The sequence below is a fragment of the Nelumbo lutea genome, chromosome 4 (genome assembly GCF_056320005.1).
Source record: "Nelumbo lutea isolate HS-2025 chromosome 4, American lotus-T2T, whole genome shotgun sequence".
Classification (NCBI taxonomy): Eukaryota; Viridiplantae; Streptophyta; class Magnoliopsida; order Proteales; family Nelumbonaceae; genus Nelumbo; species Nelumbo lutea.
The window spans coordinates 76220981-76241533 of record NC_142687.1 but is presented as its reverse complement, the minus strand read 5'-3'; the positions used below and the strand labels follow the sequence as shown (position 1 = coordinate 76241533).

At 41.4% G+C, this 20553-nt stretch overlaps 1 non-coding gene across 1 annotated transcript; it reads left to right on the top strand.

Annotated features, from left to right (window-relative positions):
• The first annotated feature begins 20207 nt into the window (after positions 1 to 20207).
• LOC148861155 (small nucleolar RNA R71) lies at positions 20208 to 20314 on the top strand. Its single transcript, XR_016095276.1, has one exon. It is a non-coding gene; the product is annotated as a small nucleolar RNA R71 (small nucleolar RNA).
• Positions 20315 to 20553: the final 239 nt, after the last annotated feature.

Genomic DNA, 20553 nt, shown 5'->3' with positions numbered 1-20553 from the left:
ACGCATCGTCTTCCGTGAAGAAAATCAGTTCCTCCATCTTCGGCCTCTTTGGAGGGTTCTGCTATTCTCGGGTAGCTTCGCGAACTAGCGCTCGGGCCGCTACCGAAGTACAACCCGCTACTACCGAACCTCCCACTATCACGTGGATGGTTCCCCGAATTGGCCTCTCTTTTGGAGGCTGTCTTTGCGACTGTTCGGCCGGCCTGCTACTAGACTCGGGAACATTCTTACCGTGCTCCCATTGTTGACCTGACTTATTATTATTATTATTATTATTATTATTATTATTATTATTATGCTGTACAAAATTTCTTAAGTACCTGCGATGGATGAGTTCCTCTATCTCGTCGCAGAGATTATTACAATGTTTGGTACTATGACCGTGGTCTCTATGAAAACTGCAGTACAAGGTTTTGATCCTCTCATTTGGGTTCCCTTTTAGGCAAGGTGGCCACTTTACATACAGGGCGTCTTTGATCATCATCGTGATCTCAGCCCGCTTCATGTTCAAGGGCGTGTAGTTTGTCCGACCTGCCATGAGAGCTCAGAACGGCTGGCTTGGTTTCGGCGCTTGAGCTGGATCCTTCCGGCTGTCTCCTTGGTTGGGGAGTTCTTCTCTCTTTCTTTTCTCAAACCCGCCCCCAATCCTTTAGTTGATCTCCTCCTTCGATCGCATGAACTTGTCCGCGAGCTTAAGGAACTCAGCAATGATCGCGGGCTAGTTGGCCACTATGTGCCACTTGAACTCCTTGTGTGTCACCCCCATCTTGGCCACCGCGAGCTGAACTGTGGGGTCTAGGCGTGGGATCTGTAGGCATGCATCTTTAAACTGCTCGATGTAGCTGTGGATGGGCTCTCCTTCCTTCTAGACCATGCTGAGGAGGCTCTCCTCGGTTCGGGGGCACCGCTTGCTGGTGATGAAGTGCGCGGTGAAGACCTACACGAACTGGGCCCAGCTCCTTATTGACCCGGGGGCCAGGTTCCTGTACCAGGTGTGAGCCACTCCTCTAAAGGTGGTAGTGAAGGCTACGCACATACAGGACTCGCTGGGGTGCATCTAGGACTGGAAGGCATCGACATGGTCGTTGGGGTCAAAGGACCCATCATACTTGTCGAGTGGGGGGAGTTTGAAGTCTCTGGGCATAGGAACTGCAAGGAGTTCTGATGATAGGGGGGAAGGGACAGAGAGGATAGGGGCAGCCTTTACCTCGTCCGAGCTCGCTTCTTTACCTCGGAGCTCGGGCAGGACGCGGGTTGCAGTTCAGCGGCTTCGCTGGCGGCACCTCTGCTGCTTGGAAGGCCCGGTGTTGGCACTGCTTGCCTCGGTGTTCCCAAGCTTGATGGGCCTGGACTGCTGGAGGTAGTCCGCGGCTAAGGCGCTAAACCGGTTTTTGGTGTGCAGGGGCCCGTTCTGAGAGCGCCGAGGTGATACCGACTTGATGGATCGGGTTCCTGGTCCGCCAGCACGTGGCGAGGCAGGGGCAGCCACTCTCTCTCTCCTGCCAGGGGATGAGGACTGACTTCTAGAGGGGCTTCGAGCTTGGGAAGCCTCCTAGTGGGGGTGCCCGCCTTGAGGGGAGGGCTTGGCTCGCCTAACGGCGGGGTGTTGAGGTGGGAGTTGTGTCTGACTTTGAGGCAGTTGGGGGAACTACTGCTGGTAGTGGTATTGGGACACATGGTGCAGCATCTGCTGCTGGTAGATTTGATGTTGTTGAAGCTACTACATTTGGGCTTGGATGGCCCGCATGCCATGCACCAGGTCATCAAATTGGTTCTGGCTAGTTGCTGGAGGAACAATGGTTGGTTCAGCAAATGTGGTTCCAACAGAGGGAGGAAGGGGGACGTTCATGGCGGGGATGGTGAACTGTCCGATGCACTCCACGGGAACTTGAGGTTGTTCCCCGGTGGCGTTTATCTCCGTGCTACGTCCGACACTGCTGGAAGAAGCCATGGGTGTTGGGGTTTCTTGGAAAAAAGGTGCTATGAAAGTTTTAGAGGGAGGCTTTTAGAAGTGTTCCCACAGACGGCGCCAATTGATGGAACGCAAACCGGTCGGTCTTAACGGTCAACGATCTTGCCTCTAATTGGAGCAAAAGGTGCCTGAAATGGGAGGAAAGCAAGTAGTCTCCGGGGAGGAACCCAGTGAGAGTGTTCTGAAGCTCAAGTTAGTATTTTCTCAAAGGCAAGATAAAAAACGAGATGGCGCAAAGTTATCACGTGCCTCCATTCTTGCACTCCCAAGCTCTTGTCAGGTCGGGTATCATTACCTCTGCACTTCTACCAGTTCGGGTGTCATCACCTCTGCTGGGGCAGACAACCGCCACTGTCTCTTTGTCGGAGCCGTCTCTGTAACTGGAGGTGGCTATGGCAGATGGTCGTTGACGTGCGGCTGTCAAGCGTCAAATCCTAAGTTAGTCAGGCGCGCCGCCTCAGGATACGGACTACTTTGGTGTCAGGTACGGTTGTTCAGTTCGGCGGCCTGGAGACGAAGTGCCAGAGTAGTGTGCGAGGTGAAATTTTGAGCTCGGATAGAAGTGTGGCCTGAACTGCCCTAGGGTGGGCCAATTCGGATTGTTGCCCTTTGCGCTCCTCGTAAGGCTCGGGGATAGTTTTTTGGTGGGAAACGGGGATAGTTTTACAGATCGAAGAAGAAGAAGAAGAGAGGAATCATGCATGACTCCGAGAAGTAACCCGTTCAAATAGTCGCTGAATTATTCCCAATTACACGATTGTTTTATACGTCAGTTGAATGCTGTTGTTTGTGTGTGGTACTGTGATGGTATAGCGTTGAATATAATTAAGTACAAAATAAAACAGATAACAGGAGTACACAAACTGTAGTCCGGGCCTAGAGATTGAGATTGAGATTGAGATTGAGGTCTAAACCTCCCCAGCTTTCTACTTCCTTCTCTTCTTTCTTCTGTGATTTCCTTTTAGAAATAGTAGTTTCAAACTCGATTATTTCCCTGAAATCTTCCCACTCAAACGAAGGAACCCAAGCGGGATCAGATACTCTCTTCACCTTCTTCCTTGGCCTATCATCTACCTTTATGCGTTCATGTAATCCATTCATCAAGCGATCGCGGGCGTCTTTAAATGATCTGATCAACGCAAAGAACCTCTCCATCTTCTCCTCTTCTTCTGCCTCTTCGCCTCCAAGATACCGATTCTCTGCTTCTTCCGTCTCCATGATGCGAGCGTTCTGATCAACTTCTAGCTGCCCGTTTGTCGGGGAGCTCTGTTGTATTTGCACGAAGGAAAAGGAAAACCGGTGGCGCTGATGGGTTTGTGCCCACTGCGTTGCTTGTACGTTTTGTCGGAGATATCAAACTCAAATCGAATCCTTCCGGGTTGCGTTGATACGGAAGAGAAGAAATCGAGGTGACTTAAATAAACAAATAACCCTTTTAATTCAACCGGAGGGCGGATATGCAGATTCACAGAATGATGGAAATGGAGGAGCTGGTCATAGGGAAGACTTGCGCGCTCCTTCTTCTTGGTCAGGCGGCTCGGGCTCTTTTCCTTGAAAGGCTCGCGGTGAGGCGTCACCTAATTGCGTCATTGTGAGCAACGTCACAGGTTAGAAGGTCTGGCCTAATCTCTGAGGACTGGTGACAGGTGGCTTGGCCGATGACCGTGTCGGTGATGTCATAGTCTCGAAGAAAGAAAAGAGATGTGTTGGGACTTTGGAGCAACGACGATATGTCTCCCGTCTCGTCCTTTTGTGGTTTGTCATTTGTGCTCGGTGTTCCTTTTTTTATCGATTATCAGCACAATTAAATCAACATCGTGTCGTGTTCATTGTTCATTGTGCACCTTCTGAAAACGCCACGTTTCCTTATCATATGCATCGGAACTTGTCGTTGATCGGGAGCCGTTCAAAAGTCATCCGGTCCGATCTCATCGTGTTGATGTTTCAGTAAGCGGAGACACCAAGTCCTAGTGATGGGTCCCAACCCTCCACATCACCTTACCACTTACCAGTAGCAAGTGGGGACTGGTGGAGTCAGACATTCGCAACTTGTGGGTAAGGTAAAATTTAGGCGGGTCGAGCCCAATTAACCCGATGCAAGTCGACATTTTGTACGTTTGTTCTTTGTGTAAGACCTAATTTGGATTTATGTCTTCGGGTTGGGCCTTGTGGTAGTTCAAAACATCAAACTTCAAACCCAGTGAAAGGTAATAAGGCTTTCAAATCCAAGCATTTATAGTGCTGTTCACGGTTCAGATTGGGTCGGTTTATTGGTATTTTCCAATCAATCTGACTTGGTCAATTTATCTAGAAATAAAATTGAAACCGACCCTGTACTAAGTAAAACCAACCTGATCAGTTGTAATCGGTTTGGATCGATTTGAGTCGGTTTTGAGAGATCTTTCGGTGTGAACGATAAAGGATTCAAGTATAAAAAGTGAATGATTTGATGGATTAAAGATGAAATTTTATATATCAGAAATTTTATATATAATATGTATATTTCCGAAATAAATCTGAAATATATATATATATATATATATATATATATATATATAATATCTGAAATATATATAATAAAACTGAAATATGTCAGATATTTATTAAAACTGAACCGAACCATCGGTTTATATTTTTTTGTAACTGGAAATCGACCGGTGCTAAAGAAAAACCAACCGACTCGGATTAGATTGGACCGGGTTGGTCAGTTTGGTCAGTTTAGGTCTTGTTATGAACAACCTTGCCAATCAAATCATCTAGGCCTAACCAAACTTGAACCTAGCCCAAATTGTCCTGGACTTAGTTCATGCTGGACTTGGCATGGCCAATTCAATCTTTGACCCAGGGGGAGGGGTTGGGTCAGCGCCTAATGTCTGAGTTTGGGCAAGGCTTGCCATAAACCCTGCCCAATCAACTCAAGTTGCACATTTGTTGTGTAAATTCTGACCTATTTTTGTTTCAAATTTTAACTTATTTTGTTTGATTGCAGTATAAATTAAGTAAATTAAGATACAAAGCAGAATAAAATAAAATTGAACAAGAATTTGCAAAAATTTGAATTTTTTTTACGTTTGTACTAATGCAAATAAATTTGCATTGCAACTAAGCACAGCCTAACTGTTAATCCACTTGCTTTGCAGTTGTTGGTCTCCGATCTTTTGTCTTGTTACTAGATATTCGTTTTGATCAAGATTAAACAATTCTTGACCCAAATCATGGTACTTTGTAAGTTGCAACTATATATTGAACAGTTAAGACTACGTTTGGATAAGCTTTTGTTTTTAATCTTTAGGCTGTCAAACAAATAAATTTGAGTCAAAAGTGTTTTTAATGTTTGGGCCAATTTTTATGATGCCGGAAAGGCATGACATTAGAAGAAATTTGACCAACCAGAACCCCATTCCTATCCCATGAATCTTGGTGAACACCAATTGATTGGTTATTGATGTAGTGCGGTTTGGTTCTCCTTACTAGAGGACAGCTTAGACATCAGACAAGTGGGGTCGCTTAGTCGAGCTATAAGACAAGTAGGTTAGAGTGTCTGGGGTGCTTTATCGGGTGTGGGTACTCCAATTCTTATATTAGCGATTTGGAGATTTGAGAGAGCTAAAAGTTTAGATTGCATGAGAATTAGAGAGTTTAATCGTGTGTACCTTGTGAGACTGGAGGCAATGCCTTTATATAGGTGTGCTATCGTAGGCCTCACAATGTGTGTCCAAGATCATCAGCCCATCTGGTTCGGAGTTGGTTTTGCACCCGAAGATAGACTCCGTGTAAGTTGATAAGGCTTATCCAGGTCCATCCAAATTGGGCGGAGATAAGATAAACTCCATTGGCTTGGTGTCGTGATCCCAAGGAAATTGGAGACAGCTGGCTTGCTTCTAGATGAAGGTTACGTGAAACCTCGACAGATTGGTGCATATAATTGAGCTACCCAGCCTCAGTTTATTTAGGTGACTTGAGGTGTGCGAGGTGACTGGGATTATTGAGGTGCCTGAGGTCGCTAAGGTGTCACCACATCATTCCGTCGCTCCATGTGTTGTCACATCATTGGATGGGCAAAATTATCGCTCATCAATTGCTCCCACTCTTGAGCCCGATGTAGTCAACTCGAGGTGGGAGTATAATCGAGTTGGGGGCAGAATTGGCCCTCCACTAACATCATGACACGTGGCATCTCAAAACAACTAGATGACACCTTGATACCACGTAGGCGATGACTTGCCTTAGCCAAAACAATGGAGACCTACCTCCAGAGGCCTATTGGAGACCTGGCGACCTACCTCCAGAGACCGATAGGAGACCTACCTTCGAAGACCTACTAGAGACCTAGAGACCTATCTTCACCAACCTGGAGACCTACCTTTGGAGACCTACTAGAAACTTGGAGACCTACCTCTAGAGACCTATTGGAGACCTGGAGACCTACCTCCAGAGACCTACTGGAGACCTACCTTCGCCGACCTGGTAACCTACCTTTGGAGACCTATTGCAGACCTAGATACCTACCTCCAGAGACACGTGGCATCCAAGTAACACCTCGGTATTGAGTAAGCAAATCACCCCAGCAAGTCAGATAGTAGCACCTCTCCTATGTCCGACCTAAAGTACCTCGGCATAGCCGACCTAAAGGACCTCCGCTATAGGAGTGACCTCCTTTGGTGATCGGTCGAGCTAAGTAGGGTATAGGTGACGACCTACAAGGAGTGCTCGCCAACCTATTACGCAGATTTGTTATCAAGACCAAGTTCTCTGAAGTAATAATGCTCGGCCGTTAGACTAGCCTACCCGCACCAGAGTTATTCGAGTGAGCTGTAACATCCGCATAGATCACGTAACCAATGTAATAACTCAGCTAACTATGGGGAAACGACTCTGCGAGAAGATGGGGCCCATTACAAGAGGTCTCTAATCCACCACACCTATATAAAGGCACCATTTTCTTGAGAGAAGGTATGTGCGATTACAAGCTTTCAAGCTCTCTCACTTTCTAAAATGCTTTCGAAACACTCTTTGACTTAAGTGATAGTTATAATTATATAACCCTAGCAAGTGCACTAGTTATCAAGTAGTATAAAGATATCATTCCCACGAGGATTTAACAAAATAAGTACTAAAACTATAATTTCCCTTAATTATTTGGATAACCGAATTGTGGATCTAGCAATGTTAAATACTGAAAATTAAAAATAAAAGAAATAAAAACAAAGGCAATCAATGACTGAACTTGCAACGATCTACTTAAAAGTGCCAGGACTATTGGTCCACCTAACCATTCCAATGAACATCAATTTATTCAATTAACTAAGATAATTTATTATTTTCATAAGCTGATCTTTTTCTTAACTTGTTTAATATTCCCTTCCAAGATATATCAAACCTACTTCTAACAATTAACCATTCGATTCCTCTATTAGAGTTCTCGAGATAAAAAGTGCACTAAGTTCTATGAAAAACCAGAATTATCAAATGAATCATGCATATATATTCCTATATACCATTTGATTCACACTATGAATTATTTAGTCTATTATATGAATTCCCCTTCCGATTCATTCACATAAACCAAATCAACTAAGAGGCGGCCAAACTCCTAATTGCATTGCACATAATAACTCATAGACAATATTAAAATAAAAACAACTTGGTTAAATTAAATAAAAATCAATCCATGGTCATGGTTAGGCTTTGCATAGCCCTAGCTACAAATAATCTAGTTCATGATAAAGGAAATTAAACAAATAAGGTACAAGAAAGAATTCATGATGTCGCCCTTGAGGTTGAGATCGGTGAGCTTCTCTTCTCCTTGTCGCCGTCCAGCTCCTTGTTTGTCTCCTTCTCCTTTTCCACCGCCTTCCTCTATGTGTCATCTTCTTTTGGAACCCTTCTCTTTATATAATATTGGAAAGATAAGGGTTCGCTATAGATTATCTCCTATAGGATAGGATTTGAATTCTCCTAAACAACTTCCTCTTCTTAGCACAAAAATAGGAATCCAGATATGGATCAAATATGCCATCTTATCCTTCCAAAATAAAAGGAAATTCTTGGGGTGAATCCACCTGGCAATTCGCTCATTTCTTTGTTTGCCGCCTCCTTCCTCTTTTTACTTCAACTTGCACCATAGATGGAGATTTCCACCAATTGGAATTCAATTCTTCAATTCCAAGCCCATTGTACCTGCAACATTAATTTGGCTTCATTGAATATGAAATTTAAATAGAATTTATAAATTAAGCACAATTTCTATAAAAATAAAAGGGAATTATCTACAATTAATATATACACTTTTCCCTCTATCAAATTCCCCCATACTTAACATGATGCTTGTCCTCAAGCATACCTTAATCCAAACTTAATAATTTTTCCATTTTCCACTTCTTTCTCTTTCTTAACTCATCAAAGAACAATCTCAAATCACCATTCCTCATGAACCCAAGTCAAATTAACAATCAAGGAAAACAAGCAATTCACAGAATGAACTTTTTAGGACTAAATTAAGCACTCATTGTCTTAACGATCTCTCTTAAAATCAAAATGCAACAAGATTCAAATACCCTCTCATGATTTTCACTCTATTCACTCAAGGTGTTTGAGATATCATTAGATTCTCAAGTCAAAACAAGGAATGTTATTACCATAAGCTTGCTTATATATCACATCTCCACCATTAAGCATGAGTTCAATGTATTAAAAATCAAGGTGAAAGGGGGCTCAGGGTTCTAGGGGTGAGTGCATTTTACGCTCCATCTCACCCTTTTCTTTTGCTTTTAGTGTGAGTGCATTTTATGCTCCATCTCACACAGTTTTTTTTTTTTTGAAAATAAAAACAACTTGCACTATCTTTCTTCAAGAGCACTACAACTTTAATTGTAATCCACGAACTCATTAATGTGGTCTCAACATGCATAACAAAGCAAGTTCTAGAATAATCAAAACCATGTTTAACAATCAATCAAACGAAAAATTAGCTCAAAAGCTCACATAAGGGTTAAATTTGTATTGAATCTTGCCCATTTTTTCTTTTAATTTGACCATTCAAACTAATGAGGTACCTATCGTAGCAAAAAAAAATTCAATTATTCATGCTTGCATCCTATCTTGTCTATTCAACCTAAGCACATAATTCATGATAATTTGAAGTCATTCAAAAATAAGTTTCAAGGGAGTAGAAATTTCAAAAAGAAAGGTTAAAAAAAGTGACGATTAAAGCATGCTAGAGTTAACACAAAAATTATCAAGTTCCCTCCCCCACACTTAATGTATACATTGTCCCGAATGTATCAAGCTCACCCATAACTTTGAGTAAAATAGGAAAATTTAAGGGGACTTCCCTGAACGACGAGGTGGGGGGAAATGTTGAAATCCTACAGATGTGAAATAGGCTGCCAAATTTTTCTCCGTAATCAGCTCGTGGAGGCGCATTCAATGTGGAAGGGATATCTCGATCTTCCTTCATACCTAACTCATCTTTAGTGCCCCTATCTAGTTTGTGCTGGAAAATAGAACAGGAGAACACTTTTTGTAAACCACGACCATGTTACTATAAAAAAATGTTCAAAAATCACAACTATAAATAAAAATAACTGAACAAAAATAATTGAACTCGATGGGTTGCCTCCCACAAGCGCTCCTTTTAAGTTGTGAACTTGACTTTGCACTTTCTTTCACGGTTGTTGCAAGGAAAGAGTGGACCTATAATGAATAGGTTGCTCCCCTTCGATGTAATGCTTCAAACGCTGCCCATTCACTCTGAATGTGCCTCCATTACCATTGTGTAATTCCAACGCTCCATGAGGGAATACCTTAGCCACTACAAATGGTCCACTCCACTTGGTCTTCAACTTTCTGGGAAATAGCTTGAGATGAGAATTAAAGAGTAGAACTTTGTCTCACTTGGGTCATAGAATAGGTAACCTACAGAACAATTTCTACTCACTTGGGTCATAGAATAGGTAACCTACAGAGCCTTTTGGGTAGCCTACAAATAGGCAACGACTGGTTTTGGATTCCAACTTGTTTGCACTCATTCTTTTAACGTGTGCTGGACAACCCAAAATCTTCAAGTGTCTGACACTTGGTTTCTTTCCGGTCCAAAGTTCATATGGAGTATTCGAAACCGATTTGGTTGGAACCCGATTCAGCACATAAATCGCAGTCTCTAATGCGTAACCCCAAAAGGATGTGGGTAACTCTGAGTGTATGAGAAGCAACCGGACCATATCCAATAAGGTCCTATTCCTCCTCTCCGAAATACCGTTAAGTTGTAGTGTAGCAGGATGAGCTAATTGTGATACTATCCCATTGTCATTTAAGTAGTCCCTGAATTCGTCAGAGAGATACTCGCCACCTCGATCTGATCGAAGGCAATTTCTCTCCCTAACTATTTCTTGACCTCTTGTCTAAACTCTTTGAACTTTTCAAAGGATTCAGACTTATGTCTCATTAGGTACACGTAACCGTATCATGAAAAATCATCTGTGAATATGATGAAATACACGTGTAGATTTCGTGTCCTAACACTCAGGGGACCACATACATCAGTATGTATTAGGTCAAGTGTGCCTGTACATCTTTCAGGCTTACCATTAAATGGTCATTTCGTCATCTTGCCTTGTAGGAAAGGCTCACAAATGGGAAGATCTTCTATAGTTAGAAAATCCAAAGGACCATCCTTTACCAACCTTGTGATTCGGTCAACACTGATGTGGCCAAGTCGATAATGCCACAGACACGTGGGATTAACTGTATCATGGGCTCTCTTCTTGGGGATTTCAGTCGACATAGTTTCGGTTGTGTTAGTTTCTAGAGAAGGATGTAGAACATAGAGACCGTTCTCCAGTTCCCCGTATGCGATGAATCTGTTGTTTCTTTTAATAGTAATCATATTACTATATGGTTACGTGTATTTCATCAACTTCACAGATGATTTCTCACGATATGGTTATGTGTACTTAATGAGACACAAGTCTGAAACCTTTGAAAAGTTCAAAGAGTTTAGACAAGAGGTCGAGAAATAGTTGGGGAGAGAAATTAAAGCCCTTCGATCTGATCGAGGTGGCGAGTATCTCTCTGACAAATTCGGGAACTACTTAAAGGACAATGGGATAGTATCACAATTAGCTCCTCCTGCTACACCACAACTTAACGGTGTTTCAAAGAGGAGGAATAGGACCTTATTGGATATGGTCCGGTCACTTCTCATACACTCAGAGTTACCCACATCCTTTTGGGGTTATGCATTAGAGACTGCGATTTACGTGCTGAATCAGGTTCCAAGCAAATCGGTTCCGAACACTCCATATGAACTTTGGACCGGAAAGAAACCAAGTGTCAGACACTTGAAGATTTGGGATTGTCCAGCACACATTAAAAGAATGAGTGCAGAAAAATTGGAATCCAAGACCAGTCGTTGCCTATTTGTAGGCTACCCAAAAGGCTCTGTAGGTTACCTTTTCTATGACCCAAGTGAGCAGAAACTGTTCTGCAGTCGAAATGCCCAGTTCTTGGAGACCGATTACACTTAGGACACCCATCATCAGGAAATTGTTCTTGATGAGGAGATCTCAGGAGCAGTGGGAGATGTCCCACAAGTTCCAGGTAGTGACCAACCTAGAAGATCCACTCGGGTATCCAGGCCACCAGTCTGTTATGGTTATGACTAGGATAGTTACTTGGTGGAAACCTTGACTAGTGAGGAGGATCCCGTGACTTACGCGGAAGCTATATTGGACATAGATTCCTAGAAGTGGATGCAGGCCATGAGAGCAGAGATGGACTCAATGGACCAATGGAGTCTGGACTCTAGTAGATCCGCCCTCCGGGGTAAAAGCAATTGGTTGCAAATGGATTTACAAGAGGAAGAAGGGCCCCGATGGTAGGATTGAGACCTTCAAAGCTCGTCTGGTGGCAAAAGGGTACACTCAGAAAGAGGGCATCGATTATAAGGAATCCCTTTCGCCTATGGCCATGCTTAAATCCATTAGGATCCTGCTAGCTGTAGCAGCATACCATGATTGTGAGATTTAGCAAATGGATGTCAAAACTACATTCCTGAATGGAGATCTTACTGAAGATATCTATATGCAGCAGCTGCAAGGCTTCATAGCTGCGGGTCAGGAAAACATGGTATGTAAACTTAATAGATCCATTTATGGACTAAAGCAAGCTTCTAGAAGTTGGAACATCCGTTTTGACTTTGCCGTCAAATCGTTTGACTTCGAGCAGAATCCGGATGAACCCTATGTTTACAGGAAGTACAGTGGAGAAGGTTACCTTCTTGGTTCTATATGTATATGACATCCTACTCATTGGGAATGATGTAGGAATGTTGACTACGATGAAAGTATGGATTTCACAGCAATTCTCCATGAAAGATCTTGGAGAAGCCTCCTATATACTGGGTCTTCGACTCTATAGAGATAGATCGAAGCGGATAATAGGATTATCCCAATCTGCCTACATTGACAAAATAGTCAAAAGATATAGCATGGAAAACTCCAAGAAAGGAAATGTTCCTTTCAGGCACGGAGTCACTCTCTCGAAGAAGATGTCTCCCAAGACTTCTGAGGAGATTGATGGCATGAAGGACGTTCCCTATGCCTCTGCCGTAGGGAGCATCATGTATGCCATGCTGTGCACTCACCCTGACATTGCTCAGGCAATGAGTGTAGTAAGCAGATTTTAGGCCAACCCAGGGCAGGAGCATTGGACTGCTGTGAAAAACATACTTAAGTACTTTCGAAGGACAAAAGAGTTTTGTTTAATATTCGATGGTAGCTCACTACCGATCCAAGGGTATATAAATGTCAATTTCCAGTCGAATCCAGATGATAGAAAGTCTACATCTAGATATGTTTTCACGATAGGATCGTGTGTTGTTTGCTGGAAAAGCAGTAAACAGGGGTCCACTGCAGACTCCACGGCCGAGGCCGAGTACATTGCTGCAAGTGAGGCTGCCAAAGAAGCCGTGTGGATGAAGAAGTTCGTTTACAAGTTGGGAGTAGTTCTGTCCAGCACATCACCCATCCCATTGTTGTGTGACAACAATGGAGCTATTGCTCAGGCCAAGGAGCCACGAGCCCACTCGAAGTCGAAGCACATTGAGAGGAAGTACCATGTACTGAGGGAGATTGTTGGTAGAGGGGACATCCTGATTCAGAAGGTAGAGTCAGCGGAAAATGTAGCAGGCCTATTGACAAAGCCACTACCACAAAAAGTGTTTGAGAAACACGTGGAAAGCATGGGACTCCGGCTAGTACCTGATTAGACCTAAGTGCAAGTGGGAGCTGTTAGACAGTTTTTGTATGCCCTTAGCTTCAATCAAAATGATGTACTTTATGAGTTTATTGTAAATGAATAAAAGTGCATATTTCATTCATGTTCCCTTGGTATGTTTCTGTGTAATACCCTTAAACTGGACATTTAATGAGACTCGTGTTAGTTTAGAATGTTCACAGCCAGTGGGTCGGTCTGGGGAGACTTATCTTGACAAGGCTGACACTATGGTGCCACCAAGTCGGTTGGGGTGGCTTGTCTTAGCTACCAGGGTGAGACCCTAGGCACACATAGTGTGGGATTAATTGAATCTTTGAACTGGACCAGATTTCCAGTATTTCCCTGGACCTTGGAGATTGATGGGCAAAACTAGAAAGTTACACCCGACCCCTAGACTCGATTATGATACTGCACTAGGTGTCAGATTGGGCTGTCTTTGATGTACCAATCAGTGAGATCGTTAGTGGGGGTCAAAACCTGAGTATGTTGGGACAGTCTGAGAATTCATCTGAGTGGGTGATCATAGTGACAGGATCAGCCCCTTTGTCGGACAAAGGTAATGATCGGGGATGCACTCTCACTGATGGAAACCAAGACTGTCGGCAATCGATTTCAATCATTAAAATTTGTTTTGCAAAATATATTTTATATGAGATACAAAAGTATATATATTATGGTTTCGAAATGATTTGCAGAAGGTTTTAATTCCTAGGATCCATATATGAGAGAGTGCAACACTATTCCTTACAGTCGAGGGAGAGGTCCTTTCTTGTTGGGCAGTGTATGATCATTATGGGCTGAGAGGTTAAGTGTAAGACCATTAAGGATAATACCTGATGGGCTAATCTTGCATCTGCCCACAGTCCCTGGGTGTTACAAGGTGGCTTGGCCCAAGGACCACATAGGGTAAGTGTTGGGCCCATAGAGCCCATCTGATGGGTTTCAGGGGTGCACTGTCCATAACAGTGTATTCGGCCAGGCCTTGTAACAAAGGCTGGGCTGAACCCATGTGGCTGATGTGTAGATCAATGTTTGGGTCCCACGCCATACAAGGAAGCCCAACTGGGAAGCAGTTTGGAAGACTAAATGAATACATAACCCTTAATGGGCCTTAAGCCCATTTCGAACTGGGCTAATTTGATTAGCCATTGAGGGGCGAATTTTGAGATAAGATCAGCTGATAGGATTGGGCCCACACCCTATCCACTCAGAGAGTCCAAGATCTAAATGAGATTTAGATTTGGAAACTTCCTAATTAGATTAGGAGCTGGCTGATCTAATCTGCAGATAAGATAAGGACTATCCCTTATCTTAAAGGGACTTCTAATCCAGATATGATTTGGGTTAGCAACTCCTAATGGGATTAGGAGCTGATCCCTTTAAGTCTATAAAAGGAAGAGGGGGCGGCAGCCTTTAGACACATCACAACAGACAACCAACTGTCTTGTCTTTAGAGCTGAGATCATAGAAGAGATAATTCTGCACCCTGCAAATACTCTCTAGCCGCCTCCTTCCTGCAGCCGCCGCCTATAGCAGTTCGATCTCCATTGCTTGGGAGAAATCAAGATTGGATCTTGATTCTAATCTTTTGGAGAAAATATTGGTAGGATTTGTATTCACAAGCCGTCCAGGTGATTCTTGGAAAGAATCAACTTCTTAGGAAGGACACTGCTGATTCTGCTCCACCTTGCACTGCACCATCTTCAGTGGGAGCAGATTTTGGTTTCTACCTTGGGCGTGAACACCTCCACTGAGAGATATTATTTCTCTGTATCAGGCATTATCTCTCTCTCCTCATTTTGGTTCTGATCTAGTTCAGTTTATGGTTCAAGAATGATCATTGAAAATATGATTTTCTAAATAGGGAATTCGATTTCCAGTTGAAGGGAAAGAAAAATTTTTGAAATTCGCCCCCTTTATTCCGCAATCTTGGGCGTCCATGTGATGGATTTCCTATCCCTTCACTTTGAATGATGAGGTGGGGGGAAATGTTGAAATCCTATAGATGTGAAATAGGTTGCCAAATTTTTCTCTGTAATCAGCTCGTGGAGGCGCATTCGATGTGGAATGGATATCTCAATCTTCCTTCATACCTAACTCATCTTCAGTGCACCTATCTAGTTTGTGCTAGAAAATAGAATAGGAGATCACATTTTGTAAACCACGACCATGTTGCTATAAAAAAATGTTCAAAAATCACAGCTATAAATGAAAATAACCAAACAAAAATAATTGAACTCGATGGGTTGCCTCCCACAAGTGCTCATTTTAAGTCATGAACTTGACTTTGCTCTTTCTTTCACGGTTGTTGCAAGGAAAGAGTGGACCTATAATGAATACGTTGCTCCCCTTCGATGTAATGCTTCAAACGCTGCCCATTCACTCTGAATGTGCCTCCATTACCATTGTGTAATTCCAACGCTCCATGAGGGAATACCTTAGCCACTACAAATGGTCCACTCCACCTGGTCTTCAACTTTCCAGGAAATAGCTTGAGACAAGAATTAAAGAGTAGAACTTTGTCTCCCTCCTTCAATTCCTTCCTTGCGATACGGGAGTCATGCCATGCTTTGGTTCTTTCTTTGTAAGTCTAGGCATTCTCATACGCCTGATTCCTCCATTCTTCTATTTCGTTAAGCTGATGTTTTCTTTTATCACCTGCATCACTGAAATCAAAATTCAAAAATTTGATAGCCCAATAAGTTTTATGTTCCAACTCAATGGGTAGATGGCAAGCCTTACTGAAAACTAATTGATATGGAGACATACCTATTGGGGTTTTGAATGTAGTACGGTAAGCCGAAAGTGCATCATCTAATTTTAAGGACCAACCTCTTCTAGATGTGCTAATTGTCTTTTCTAAAATCTGTTTTAATTCTCTATTAAAGACCTCCACTTGGCCGCTAGTTTGAGGGTGGTAGGGGGTTTTAATTCTATGAGTAACACCATATTTGTTCAACAAATGCTCGAATTGCTTATTACAAAAATGCTTCCCCCCATCACTTATGACAACTCTAGGTGTTCCAAAACGAGTAATATAAAATTTTTCATAAATTTAATAACAACCCGAGCATCATTAGTTGGATATGCACATGCTTCCACCCATTTACTCATATAGTCCACAGCCACAAGTATGTATGAATTATTAACAGACTTAGGAAAAGGCCCCATGAAATCGATGCCCCAAACGTAAAAAATTTCACAAACAAGAATATTGTTCAAGGGCATCTCATTTTGACGGGAGATATTACCTACCCTTTGACAATGATCACAAGCACTTACATAAGAGTATACATCCTTGAAGAGCGAAGTTTAGAAAAAACCGCTCTGAAGAATTTTTGAAGCAGTTCTTGATGCTCCATGGTGACCTCCTACTTCCTTGTCATGGAAAAAACTTATAACACTCCACACTTCCTCCTCAGGAATGCATCTTCTTATCATTCCATCCATACAAATTTTATTACGGTAGGGTTCATCCCACAAGTAATGCTTCACGTCAGAGAAAATTTTCTTTTTCTGTTGATATGTCAAGTGAAGTGGCACCACCTTTCCTGCTAGAAAATTAGCAAAATCAGCAAACCAAGGTTTTTTTTTTTTATATTAATCACATACAATTGCTCATCTGGGAATTCATCATGCAATGGGAAATCATTAATGTTTTCAACATAATTTTCATCAAGCCTTGATAAATGATCAACTACTGTATTTTCACTACCCTTCTTATCCTTAATTTCTAGATCGAATTCTTGCAGTAGCAGAATCCATCGCAGTAGCCTGGGCTTTGCATATTTTTTAGCAAGTGGATATCTCAAAGCAGCATGATCAGTGAACACGATGACTTTAGACAAGAGCAAATAAGATCGAAACTTTTCAATAAAAAATACTACTGCAAGTAATTCCTTTTCAGTAGTGGAATAATTTCTTCATGCTTCATTCATGATCCTACATGCATAATAAATGGTACGAAATTTCTTATCTTTTCTTTGCCCTAAAACTGCACCTAATGTATCATTACTTGCATCACACATGATTTCAAAGGGTAGTTCCCATACAGGAGCTGATACAATGGGTGCTTGAATCAATTTTTCCTTGAGAGTGTTGAATGCATGCAAACAATTATCATCAAATTCAAAAGGTACATCCTTAATTAGAAGATTTGTCAAGGGTTTAGCTATTTTAGAAAAATCCTTGATGAATCGTCTATAAAAACCTGCATGCCCAAGAAAACCCCTAACTTTCTTTAAGGATTGAGGTGGAGGAAGTTTTTCAATCAGTTCTACTTTAGCTTTATCCACTTCAATGCCTTTAGATGACACTTTATGCCCTAGAACTATTCCTTCCTTAACCATGAAATGACATTTTTCCCAATTCAAAACAAGGCTAGATTCCTCACATCTTTGAAGTACCTGTTCCAAATTATGTATGCACACATTGAATGATGATCCATAAACGGAGAAATCATTAATAAACACTTCCATGAAATCATCAATGAAATTGCCAAACAAAGACATCATGCAACGTTGGAAAGTAGCTAGTGCATTATACTATCCAAATGGCATTCTCCTAAATGCAAATGTTCCATATTGGCAAGTGAAAGTAGTCTTCTCTTGATCTTCAAGTGCAATGGATATTCGAATATAACCAAAGTAACCATCTAAGAAACACTAATATTCATGTCCTACAAGTTTCTCTATCATTTGATCAATAAATGGCAAAGGAAAGTGATATTTCCTAGTAACTTCATTCAATTTCCTATAGTCTATGCATACCCTCCAGCCAGTTATTGTTCTTGTGGGAGTCAATTCATTATTTTCATTTAAAATTACAATGGTCCCACCCTTTTTTGGCACAACTTGAACAGGACTTACCCATGATGAATCAGAGATAGGATAGATAATATCTGTTTCGAGCCATTTAAGGATTTCTATCTTCACTACCTGTTGCATTTTAGGATTCAACCTTCTTTGTGGTTGTGCCTTGGGTTTGCAGCCTTCTTCCATCAAGATTTTGTGAGTGCACACCAAAGGGTTAATCCATTTTATGTCGGCGATGCTCCATCCGATAGCCAATATATGTTGCTTGAGCACCCTTGCCAACTTTTCCTCCTGGAGACCTGTCAAATTAGAAGAAATAATCATAGGTAAGGTGGAACTTTCTCCCAAAAATATATATTTCAAATGAGAAGGTAATGGTTTAAGTTTCAAAGCTGGAGGCGTTTCACTGGACGGTCGCAATTTCTTGGTAGAGGTCGGTCCATCCAATGGTAAAAATTTTCCTTGTCTTGGTTTGAACCCTTCTTGACCAACCTCCAAATAGTTAAAAACCTCCTTAATTTCTTCATCCAAAACCTGTAGTTTTCACAAGAATTATGAATGTAGCTTTCTAAAGGATCATCTAATTTAGATGCGTTGATTTCAGCTGCCCAAACATCAATGCAATCGATTGCATATATTTCATATTCAATTGTGTTAGGATACTTCATGGTCTTAAATACATTAAATACTACTTTTTCACCATTGATCCTAAGAGTAAGTAGACCTTTTTGCACATCAATTAAAGCATTACCAGTAGCAAGAAAAGGTCTCCCTAAAATCAAAGGCATTGTCTTATCTTCCTCCATATCCAACACAATGAAGTTAGCAGGTATAATAAAATTGCCTACTTTGACTAAAATATCTTCTACTATTCCCCTAGGATATTTAATACTTCTATCAGGTAATTGTAAGGTAATAGTAGTAGGTGTTAGTTCATGCAATCCAAGTTTTTCAAAAATAGAATACGGCATTAGATTTATACTAGTACCTAAAACGCATATAGCTTTCTCAAACTCAGTATCTTCTATGGTGCAATGAATAGAAAAACTCCCTGGATCCTTAAGCTTTGGGGGCAATTTATTTTGAAGAATTGCTGAGCACTCTTCGTTAAGTTTCACCATTTCGCACTCCTCCCATTTCCTTTCATTTGACATCACCTTTTTCAAGAATTTGGCATATATTGGCATCTGTGACAATACATCAAGAAGATGAATGTTAATATGTATTTTTCTAAACACCTCTATAAATTTTTTGAATTGTTTATCCAAATTAGCTTTCAAAACTCTTTTAGGGTGGGGGAAGAGGAAGTTTAATAGCATCTAAATTTAATTTAGGTGTACTCCCTTTGATCTCCATTTGTGAGTTGGCTACCTCAACTTTTTTATTATCATCCTTGATCTTGCCAATAGTCTTTCCACTTCTCAAGTCAATGGCATTCACTTGCTCCCTTGGGTTCTTCTCTGTATTGCTAGGCAATCGTCCCTCTCTTCTTTCTGATAACATGTTCACGATCTACCCCACTTGAACTTCTAAGTTCTTAATAGATGCCTCTTGATTTAAGAATCTCTTTTCGTGATCTTGAAGCTTTGCTTCAGTAGTATTAATGAACTTAGAAATCATGTCCTCTAAATTTCCCTTCTTTTCTTGTGGGGGCGATTGTTGTTGAAATCCCATTTTGGTTGTTATTCCATGAAAAATTCGGATGAATCCTCCACCCTAGATTGTATGTATTCGAATAGGGGTTGAAATTTGGCCTGCCACCATGAGAAACAAAATTAGCACTTTCTTGTAAAGCAAAAAGATTACTTACCTGACAATCAGAATTTATATGTCCCAATTGGCCACAAAGGTCACATGGATTACAAGATGACACATTTATTGCTACAACACTAAGATTGTCTAATTTTTTATTCAAACTAGCAAGCTGAGCAGATAAAGCTACGAAAGAATCTATGTGATGCACTCCCCTTCGATCAGCTCGGTCATTATTCCATTGGTAGCTATTTGATACCATTTCTTCCACTAGATCATAGGCTTTCTTTGGAGTTTTCCTCATGATTGTTTCTCTTGCAGCTGCATCAATAATGGATCGATTAGTTGGAGTAATACCATTATAAAAAGTTTGAATTTGACGCCAAACGGGTATTCCATGGTGAGGACACTTCCTAAGAATCTCTTTAAATTGTTCCCATACCTCATACAAAGATTCCCTCTCTAGTTGAACACAATTAGTGATATCATTGATCAATTTAGCTATTTTAGAGAAAGGAAAATACTTAGCCAAAAATTTTTGAGTCAAGTCTTTCCAAGTAGTGATACTTCTTGCAAGGAGTGAGTTAAGCCAATCCTTAGCTCTATCACATAATGAAAATGGAGAAAGTCTAAGCCTAATAGCATCATCGCTAACCCCATTATGCATGAATGTGTCACATATTTCTATGAAGTTAACAATGTGTGCATTAGGATCATCACTCGGCAACCCACTAAACT